The following is a 10,916-nucleotide window of genomic DNA, read 5'->3' as shown; positions in this document are numbered from 1 at the left end:
GATCCTACACCTTGAGGTTCGCGGACTCCAGAGGCACCAGCGGCTTCAAATACCTGTTTGCTGCTTTGCAATGGCATTTTAGCAGCTGCTTTCCTAATCCTATTAATTTGTCTGGCAGAAACCTTCCTCATTATGCCTTTATCTGAACGAACCCGTCTGTGCTCCGAATCAGCCACAAATCTTTTCACAGTACGATGATCACGCTTAAGTTTTCTTGAAATATCCAATGTTTTCATACCTTGTCCAAGGTATTGCACTATTTCACACTTTTCGGCAGCAGAGACATCCTTTTTCTTTCCCATATTGCTTGAAACCTGTGGCCTGCTTAATAATGTGGAACGTCCTTAAGTCGTTTTCCTTTGATTGAGCACACCTGGCAAACTAATTATCACAGGTGTCTGAGATTGATTACAATGATCCAAAGAGCCCTAAGACACAATACCATCCATGAGTTTAATTGAAAAACTAATAATTAAATGTTTATGACACTTAAATCCAATGTGCATAATAATTTGGAACACGGTGTAGATAGAAGTGTGCTATTCAATTTACTCTATAGCAGCGTCTCATTGACTATTTTATTATGTGTGGTTTATCAATTTGCTTGTAATACCATTAATAAAGATTTTTTTATGTATTGTATAGGTAGTTGGGAAATAGGGCTTTGCTTGCCTTTGGGCATTTAGTTGATATGAATTGTTGATGTGCCCGCCAACTACCAGGGACTCTTTTGTGTTTTTGCTAAATTTAGAAAAGGCTCCCATTATCTATGGAGGATAGGATTGCCATATTGAAAACTATAGCATTGCCTCTGATCCCATATGTGCTCAACACTTGCCCTATATGCGTGTGTGGAAAAATGGTTTAAGATTATAGAAAGTTTGGTAAGGGATTTAATATGGAGAGTGAGAAAGTCAAGGGCTAAGCTCAGCCTACTGATGATAGAAGAGAAAAAAGGAGGACTCTCGATACCGGACCGTAGAGCTTATTATTTGGTGGGACAACTCTGGTATATTGCTAGGTGGAAGAAATTCCCGCATCTAAGGAAAATGAAAGAGGATAGTTATAGGGGTACTTTCAATCTATGTGACATTTTGGAAGCTAGGATGTTAAGGGAGAATAAAGTTAGGGATTTAGAAATTGTTAAGAGGTTATGTAAGGTATGGGATAAAATATATAAGATGTGTAAAATTAGGGGATCATTAAAATTTACTCCTCTGTTTAACATTGGGAATTTGGAAGAAGTAGAGCAAATGGGTTACCAGAAATTTTGGCACAGGGAATGTTTATATTATGTTAATCAATTTTTTCAAGATGGTAACTTTAAAAAGTTGGATATTATGTGGGGAGAAGGAGACGCTTCAAGCGGTGCACAATATAGATATTGACAATTAAAACACGCAGTTAAAGCGACACAGGAAAGAGAGATGTTTCAGATAAGAGTGTCCAATTTTGAAATATGGACATGCAAGTAAAGGAGAAAAAGGGTTTATTTCAAAGAGTTATAAAACACTTGGGATACAATAGGTAGACGGAAGTGGGAAATAGAACTTTGAGAGTATCGTTTAATAATAACCATAAGATAACATTTTTCATAGTTAACAGATTATAATTGACACCTAAGAAATTAGGTAAAATTAATAGGGATAGAAACACCAAATGCCCAAGATGTGATAGGGATGATGCGGGATTCACGCATTTAATCCACTGGTGTCCAACATTCCATAAGTTTTGGAAGTGATCCATAATATTGAGCTGATATTAGAGATTATTATTACTAGATCCCCGGCGATTTGGTTGCTTGGTGTATGTGATTGGATTCCAAACACATATGCAATTAAAGAGTTAGTGGCAAAACTATTTTTTCTGGCACGCCTGTTAATAGCAAGGAATTGGATGGCACCAGGGGGACCGGAGATCTCTGAATGGAAAAGTACTATATTAAAGACCATACATTATGAAATTAGCCAGGGGCGTCGCTAGCACTGGACCTCCGGGGCCCAAGCCCCGAATCTTTTGCCCGGATCCCCGGGCGACTGCCGCAACAAAGGTCGTAATTGCCCCTGCACCGTGTCTATAGAAATTTACTATAGTAACTGGGGCCTATGTCATAAAATACATGGGCTCCTGTTACTATAGTAGTACCACTATACTTACCCTCTGTCACGATCTGTGGGTATGTGGACCCACTGGGCCGTACCTCCGTAGCGGGATAGCAGCTGGCCAAACAGTGTACCAAGTCATTGTCTATATAGTCCAAGCACAAGGTACCTGTAGCAGTTCAGACAGTAGTAACGGCTAGGCTCAGATCGGACATTTGCAGCAGACACAAGTCGTGGTGTAACACAGCAGGCGTGAACGATGGCACAACACGACTCCAGCTTTCTGAGGCACAGGAACAATGGTAGCATGGGATATAGGATACAGCTAGCAGGTACGGGAACACTGCGAACAGGATAACACTAACGGACCGTTTGCAAGACTCAGGCCGGATTCACACGAGCTGTGCCTTTTGCGCACGCAAAAAACGCGGCGTTTTGCCTGCGCAAAAGGCACTTGACAGCTCCGTGTGGCATCATCATATGATGCGCGGCTGCATGGTTTTCACGCAGCCGCCATCATTATGACACTCCATTTGTATGTTTGTAAACAGAAAAGCACGTGGCTCAAAGAACGGACATGTCGTCACTTTTACGCAGCGGACCAACGCTGCGTAAAAATCACGCACATGTCTGCACGGCCCCATAGACTAATATAGGTCCGTGCGACGTATATCCCGTTCGTCTGAATAAGCCCTAACACGGGTAAACACAACAACGCTCAGGCAATGAGTGAAAGGGCAGAGCGCTTTTAATAGTCCAGGGTGATCATGGGTTAATTGATGATTATTTTCATGTGCGCCCGCTGGCCCTTTAAGGCCCGACACGAGCATGAGTGCGCACCCTACGGGACACAGTAGAATGGAGCGTAAGTGAGCGCTGGCGTCTCCTGGGGGGGGAGATGCGGGCCAGCGCTCACAGATCCATGGCTGCGACCATACCCTTTCCAATCCACTAAATAAAACATTCTTCCTCCTACTTTTTTGAATTCCAGGATCTCCTTGACCTCGAATACATTGGAAGAACCGCTGGGAGCAACTGGAGAGTTAGGGGTTTTTTTGTGTAGTGGTTCAGGACCACAGGCTTCAGGAGTGACACATGAAAGGAGTTGGGGATCCTTAGGTAGGAGGCAGCTGAAGCTTGTAAGGGACAGGGTTGATTTGCTGTAGGATCTCAAAGGGTCCGAGGAACCTGGGAGCAAACTTGTATGACGCCACCCTCAGCCAGATATTCCTTGAGGATAGCCAGACTTTGGTACCTGAAAGATACTGTCACGTTGGGTACCTGGACTCACTAGGCTGTACCGCCTTGATGGTATGGCAGCTGGCCAACAGGACACAGGTCACAGTCTATAGTTCGTATCATGTACCTGTGGTAGCTCAGACTGTAGCAAAACAGGCTCGGCTGGGACTAGGCAGCAGGCAGATGCCAGGCGTGGCAAAGCAGGACAGGCATGGTACACAGCACAGCACGATTTCAGCTCAACACGGCACTTGACCAGGATAGCACCTATGTATCCTGTAACCAGGATACAGGTAGCAGGAACGGGAAACACTGGGAACTGGAAAACACTTAGGAGACTATTTGCTTAGACAGACTAGGGTAAGGACAACAAGGCTCAGGAAGGGGCTGGGCCCCTCTTATAGTCCAGGTGCTCATGGGCTAATTTTGATTCAATTTCAGGTGCGCACGCTGGCCCATTAAGAGCGGCCACAAGCGTGTGCGCGCACACTACGGGACCCGGACAGGAGAAGCGGAAGTGAGCGCTGGCGTCTCCTGAGGAGGAGATGGGGACCAGCGCTCACAGTTCCATGGCTGCAGGCGTCAGGAGGTAAGTGAGCCCGACGGCCTGCGGCCATGTGCATGACAGATACAGAGGTGGCTCTCTTCACTTAGCATCTGCTTTTCGCGTCATGCAATCAACTGCCTGCAGAATAGAGGAACGTGTTTGCTACCAGACCTTTAGAAAATCTCCAAATGCAGTCAGCTGTGGGTACCAGGGATGTAGCGGAACAGGAGAAGGAATTTGTGGATGTTAGTTGTAGACTATGTAGAATGGTGTGGAGGTAGTGGACTCACTTGTGTGGTTGTTGTATGAAAACTCGGTCCATGGAAGAAGCTGTACTCAATCATCATGCTGCATGGAGATGAAGGGTAAAAGATAATTCTCCATGATTTGATTAATCCTGGCTATTAGACTGGAGATGATAGGCTGAAGAAAAGTCCAACTTCACGTCTAGGAGTTTACAGAGGGCTCTCCAGAATTTTCAGTTGAACTGAACCCCCCGATCAGACACGATATGAAGAGGCAAACCATGCAAATGGAAGATGTGCTGGATGAAGTGATTTGCCAGCCGAGGAGCAGAAGGTACACCGGTCAGCTTATTTGTTGCGGGACAATCTGTAGTTTTCATTGGTACCATCTTGGGGTACATGCGATTTTTTTATCCGTTTTTATTCCATTTTTTACGAAGCAAGGTAACCAAAAAGCATCAATTCTGACAATGTTTTTTATTCTTTTTTTTTTTTACAGCGTTCACCATGCACTAAAAATGACAATTTTACTTTATTCTACAGGTCGATACGATTACGGCGATATCATATATATATATATATTGGGTTTTTTTCTGTTTTGCAGTGTTTGCGCAGTAAAATTACTTTTCTATTAAAAAATTAAATTTCTGTGTCGCCATATTCTGAGAGCCATAACTTTTTTATTTTTAAGTAAAAAAAGCTGTGTAAGGGCTTTTTTTTGCATGACGGGTTGTAGTTTCTATTGGTACTATTTTGGGGTACATGCAACTTTTTTATCACTTTTTATTGTATATATTTGGGAGGGGTTGTGACCAAAAAATAGTGATTCTGGCATTGTTTTTTACTTATTTTTTTTTACGTGTTCACCGTGCAGGAAAAATAACATTATAGTTTTATAGTTTGGGTCATTACGAACATGATGATACCAAATATGTGTACTTTTCTTTAACGTGTTCATTTTTTTCCTATAATAAAAGACTTATTATAGGAAAGAAGCTATTTTTGTTGATGTAACTTATACGTTTTATTTTTAAACTTATTTGTATTAACTTATTTATACTTTTTTGTACTTGTCCCACTAGGGGACTACGAGACTTGCAGCTCTGATCGCTGCTAGAATACATTACACTACCTACCTAGTGTAATGTATTCTAACTATCATTGTGACGTCACTGTACATGGCAGCCCGGAGGCCATTGTCTGGCTTCCGGTTGCCATGACAACCATCGCCAGTCCCCATGATTTCATGTGGGGTCTGGCGATCTGCTCTAAACTCCTTAAATGCGGCGATCGCAATCGACCGCCGCATCTAAGGTGTTAACTGGCGAAATCGGCAACAGGGAATGCAAGGTAGACACCCTGCACAGTTAACCGCCGCTGGGTGTAGCGCCGTGCGGTGGTTAACTGTCAAAGTATAGACGTAACTGCACGTTAAGGTGTGCAAAGTTACTGCTCACCTTGACGTGCAGTTACGTCAAGGTGCGGGAAGGGGTTAAGGAAAAAGAGAAAGAAAATGAACTGAACTATAATGAAAACAATCAGGAAAATCATAAGCAAAGAAAAGCATTCGAAGTCTGAAGACCCAAACCGAAGACCGGACTTATTGTTCATGTGGTTAATTCATATGGTCACCAGAAGACGAAACCAACTTAAGAGTAGTTAAAATCCAAGATCAGAATGACAACTTTTCTATGGAGTAGCACTCAACTTGTTTCCTGTGATAAGATTATAGAAAATCTCTAGGAATATTGTATTACTAGCGGCTTCCCTGCTTAACCCCTTCCCGACATTTGACGTATCCATACGCTTCATACAATGCCGGTGTCGGCTGTATGTTACAGCTGACACTTCAGAGTAACGAGCGGGGTCGCGTTCTAGCGCGATCCCGCTCTTTAACTCGTTAAATGCGGCGGTCAATAGCGACTGCATTTAAATCGATAGATAGAGGGGGTGACCCCCTCTAACAGCTCATCGCGCCCTCCCGCAATGCAATCGTGGGTGGGCGATGGTTGCTATGGCTGCCTGGGGGCCTAATGAAGGCCCTCAGGTTCGCCATCTTTGTGCGCCTATGAAGCTCTGCCTCCGGCAGGGCTTAATAGAAGCCTGTCAGAATCACGATATACTGCAATACATTAGTATTGTAGTATATCATGCAAGCGATCTAACAATCGCTGGTTGAAGTCCCCTCGGGGGACTAATAAAAAAAGTAAAACTGAGTAAAATAAAAGTTTTTTTGTATGTAAAATTTTTTTATAAAATTAAAGTTCGAGAAACCCCCCTTTTCCCATTTTCCCCTTGGAACACAGTAAAAAAATTATTAAATAAACATAATTGGTATCGCCGCGTCCATAAAAGTCTGAACTATTACAATATAGCATTACTTAACCCGCACGGTGAACGCCGTAAAAAAATAAATTTGTAAACGCCAGAATCTCAATTTTTTTGGTCACCTCATCTCCCACAAAAAATGAAATAAAAGTGATCAAAAAGTCGTATGTACCCCAAGATGGTAGCATTAAAAATTACAGCTTATCCTGCAAAAAATAAGCCCTCATACCAGTTAAACGACGGAAAAATAAAAAAGTTATGGCTCTCAGAATTTGGCGACAGAAAGTAAATTTTATTTTTTACACTTAGGTTTTTACTTGTAAAAGTAGTAAAATATAGAAAAAACTATATATATTTGGTATCGGCGTAATCGTATTGACCGGCAGAATAAAGTTAATATGTTGTTTTAATTGCACAGTGAATTCCATAAAAACGACGCGCCACAAAAGGATTTAGGAATTGCTGTTTTTTTTTCATTTACTACCCCACAAATAATTGTTTTCCCATTTCCTAGTACTTTATATGGCAAAATAAATGGTGCTACGAAAAACTACAACTCGTCCCACAAACATCAAGCCCTTATAGGACTATATCGACAGAAAAAAAAAAAGTTATGGCTTTTGGAAGGCAGGGAGGATAAAACGGAAACCCATATAGTTTTGTTGTTTTTTTTGTCGAAAAAGCCATATGAGAGCTTGTTTCTTCCATGACAAATTGTAAATTTTCACGGCACCATTTATTGTACCATATAATATACTGGGAAACAAAAAAATATTATTTACTTAATCGTATTGTCTCCGCTTGTAAAGAGAGTCTAATAGTACATTTTAGGAAACTGATGTTTAAGCAACTATCAAATATATCAATGTTCTACATCTCCTGTCAGTCTTTGTCCTACAGGATATAATCCAGTACATATGGCGGCACGTTCCATACTCTCTGTATTGTGTACATATTATACAATGTCCTGTCACCTACCACTGGATTAAACGCGATGTCACACAAATAGCGCTGTGAAGGGTCGGATAAGTGAATTGTATACACTGTGGTAAGTTGCAGCCGGGCACTGAACACACTAATAAATACCAGTCACACTTATGGATTGATAATAAAGATTTATTTAAGGTTTTTTTGGATCAAAATATATGATGGGAAAGATGATGGTAATACAAGATCCAGCAAAAACGATGGAATATGTCACAGTATATACTGTAGTATCAATAAGGGGTGGAAAATCTGGATTCCACAGACACAAGAAAAGATGACATGGTCTTCTGGGTGACATTGATGTCCTGGTGACCACATTGATGTCTCTTCTGTGACAGATGTTGTAGAAATGTTAAGTCTCGCCATTGGAATACTTGTAAGATGGCGGATTCTGCCCTTGGTTGTTATTGGCATTGGTGTTGATGTTCTGTTGATATCTGCTGACTTGTTCTTGGGATGAAGCACACAGCCCTATTAAATATTGACCATTCAGGCGGCTTGATAAATATAAATAGGGGACATATCCAGAGGAACTTACCTTTCTATCAGCATTGATGGTGGCTCCTCCGGTGACAGGGAGCGCTATTCTCGCCAGATGTACTGCACAATTGATGTTTATGCTGCAAGTAAAATATTTGCTGTTAATGTTCTATAATGTGTGTTTCTTAGCAGACACAAAATCTAGAAGACTTTCTAAGGTGATTTGAGGTAAATCCATTTCTTAATTGATCCTGGGGGTCACACTACAAACCTTGAAGATGGTTGATGCAAGCAGTGGGTCTGACCTAGAGCTGCGCTGTTCAGCATGTTACGGGAACTTTCTGATGTTCCGATGTTTTATGCACCGGAGATGGTAACTGTTCCTTAGGAGTCCTGCAAGATGCCAAGTAATGTCTTCCATCAATAACAATGTTCCTTGTATCCATCATTTTTGCTTAGAAGCTAATGCATCATAAAATCCAGTTGTTCCATCCGTTCAGCTGACCGGTTCCTTTAGGAAAGTTGTCCCCCAAAGCCCACAACCTTCATTCAGAAATGAAAAATTGTCTGAATACAAGGAGTTGGAAGTTTAAGATTGAAAATACTTATTTACACTTTAGTTAAATCCATTACAGATACAGAGGAAAACCTAAGAGATGGAAGAACATTCTCAGCGCAAACATAATAGACAACTACAAAGCTCTTACCTGTAAGGACATGAACAGATGCAGCTACTTTTTTTGTCCTTTCCTCGTCCTAATGCCTGTTAAATAGATTTTACGATCAAAGCGTCCACCAGCCAAGGGGATGCTGGAATGAGAAATATATTGATGTAAGACATATGATAATGTTAGTAGGTAACCACACAATAATTGCTTTGTTTCACATCCTATAATCCTCCAGTACTGTCACCCAGGTGTACAGCCACCTGCCCCAAAGTGTGAGCTCTGGCTAGAAGGCCCATGTAGTAATGGCAGCTACTGAAAGGATCGTACCAACAACATGGAGGAAAACATGACTTACTCATCTGAACCAGGCCTGAGTTTTACTTCAAAGATGCCAAAAACAGGTCGGTGGTCTGAGGTCTTTAATACAGGGCAAGAGTCGTATCTCAGGACTCGCACATCTCCCTCACGTTGGCTTTTAAACAACACCCTGTTCTGTAGAGGTCATGAAATAACAAATTTCATCAGTGAAATCATATTATAATATATCATTAAACTGCAAAACATCACAGACCTAAATGTTGGGCCTACTTTATTTATATTGCAGAATAGTGAGATTTTTTTGCATTTTAGGTTTGACTTGGTCGCACAGATTTAATGAAATAAGTATCCTTGAGCCGTGCTGGGCGACGACATATTACGCTGGGTAACTGTGATGACAAACTCACTACATAAAAGTACAATGAACTGAAAGCTTTGTTCATAAGAAATGAGTCCTCCAGCTATAATAATAATAACAATTCATTACATTGGGGGAGGGGATTCATTATATGATGGGTGCTCTGCCCCATGGATTTTATTGTCTCTCAAGCTCTGTAGACCTGGAAATAAGATATCTTACCGTATATGATGGAATTCTCTGCTTTGCTGATGTATCATAGGTGTCTGTGCCAATGTCGAGCTTATATGTAGGAAGGAAATCAATGGTTTGCTCCTTGAAACCTAGAATATGGACCCTTAAGTTGAAAGAAAAAAAAGTTGTCAGTATTAAAAATAAAAAGGAGCAATTGATAATTGTAGCACTATATAAGAATTTGGGGAACATATCAACCATCATGTCAGTGATTTGTATTAATCTGTGGAAGTGTATGTGGTATTAAATGGGTTTTCCAACTTCTGACAACTGATGACATACTCACCAGATAGGTCATCAGTACATGATCTGTGGTGGTCCGACATCCGGACCCTGCAAAGATCAGCTGGTCCGGTGCCTTTGAGCACCGGACGTACATGCCGGATGCAGTTGGCGCCGGCCACAGAATTGCGGCCGAGCTGCAGTACTGCAACTCTGCTCCTATTCAAGTGAATAGGAGCAGACCTGCAGTTCTGCATCACGACCGCTATGCTATGTACGGAGCCAACTGCTTCCGGCTCAGTACATAGCATTATGTGCCATAGAGAAAAAGGTGGATCCTCCAGCTCACCTGAGTATGGCAGTCACACTGTCTGTAGCGCTCGGGTCCTCGTGTCGGCACACGTGGTTGATGAAGCAGGAAAGGCAAAGTAGTGGATCCAGCGCTGAGACCAGGTGAATTGATTTAAAATTGGAAACTTCTTCCAAGTTTTATTTGACAAGACAAAGATAGTGATTTAAAAGTTAGACATTCGGTGTTCCTCCAGGATACAATGGCTGGTTAAAGGGAATAGGCAGGTGCCTACGCGTTTCAGACGCGATCTGTGTCCTTAGTCATGGCTTCCTATAAGACTCTGACTGGTGCGGGTAGGATTTATATCCGGTCGTTCATAGTTAATTGTGGTCAACACTAATTACATGGTTGAAGGGTTGAAACGCTTCTCCATTTTGTATTTCAGCAGACTGATTGAATGAACATGAGAAAAAAGACCGGAGATCTCTACGTAAGTAAGATGGATATTTTGTTGTTGTGTCTAATGTTTCGTTTTTAACCATACTGTAGCCTTAGTTCATCAGGTAAGTGAAGAAGACCAATGAACAGAGTCTTGTCTAATTATGAACGGAGTGAGTTAAAATATACACATGTAAGTGAAAGTGTGATTATTTAAAAGTTGTTGTATTACGTTGTTACTGGAGATAAGTAGAGATGTTAATGCATAATGCTTCTGCTTTATGTGTTTATTGTATAGTATTTAATACTCGGGATATGACTGTTATTAAGTTCGATGTAGATGACCAGGCCATGAAACAATGTCGGGTTTTCTAATATTTTGAAGCCGGACCCCGTTTACCTGTATCTATCCTTGCGATTACATTGTCCAAAATAGCTAGGTTCAATATTATGTGCTT

General features: G+C 41.5%; 1 long non-coding RNA gene across 1 annotated transcript; it reads right to left on the bottom strand.

Moving 5' to 3' along the window:
• Positions 1 to 7,861: 7,861 nt before the first annotated feature.
• On the bottom strand, positions 7,862 to 9,595 carry LOC142740412 (uncharacterized). The gene is made up of 6 exons (XR_012880650.1): positions 9,495 to 9,595; positions 8,952 to 9,088; positions 8,636 to 8,738; positions 8,200 to 8,321; positions 7,987 to 8,068; positions 7,862 to 7,898 (listed from the first exon to the last, which is right to left on the bottom strand). It is a non-coding gene; the product is annotated as an uncharacterized LOC142740412 (long non-coding RNA).
• Between the last annotated feature and the right edge of the window lie 1,321 nt (positions 9,596 to 10,916).

Source organism: Rhinoderma darwinii, chromosome 2 (genome assembly GCF_050947455.1).
Source record: "Rhinoderma darwinii isolate aRhiDar2 chromosome 2, aRhiDar2.hap1, whole genome shotgun sequence".
Taxonomy (NCBI): Eukaryota; Metazoa; Chordata; class Amphibia; order Anura; family Rhinodermatidae; genus Rhinoderma; species Rhinoderma darwinii.
The sequence above is the reverse complement of the archived record's forward strand: the minus strand, read 5'-3'. Positions and strand labels throughout refer to the sequence as shown.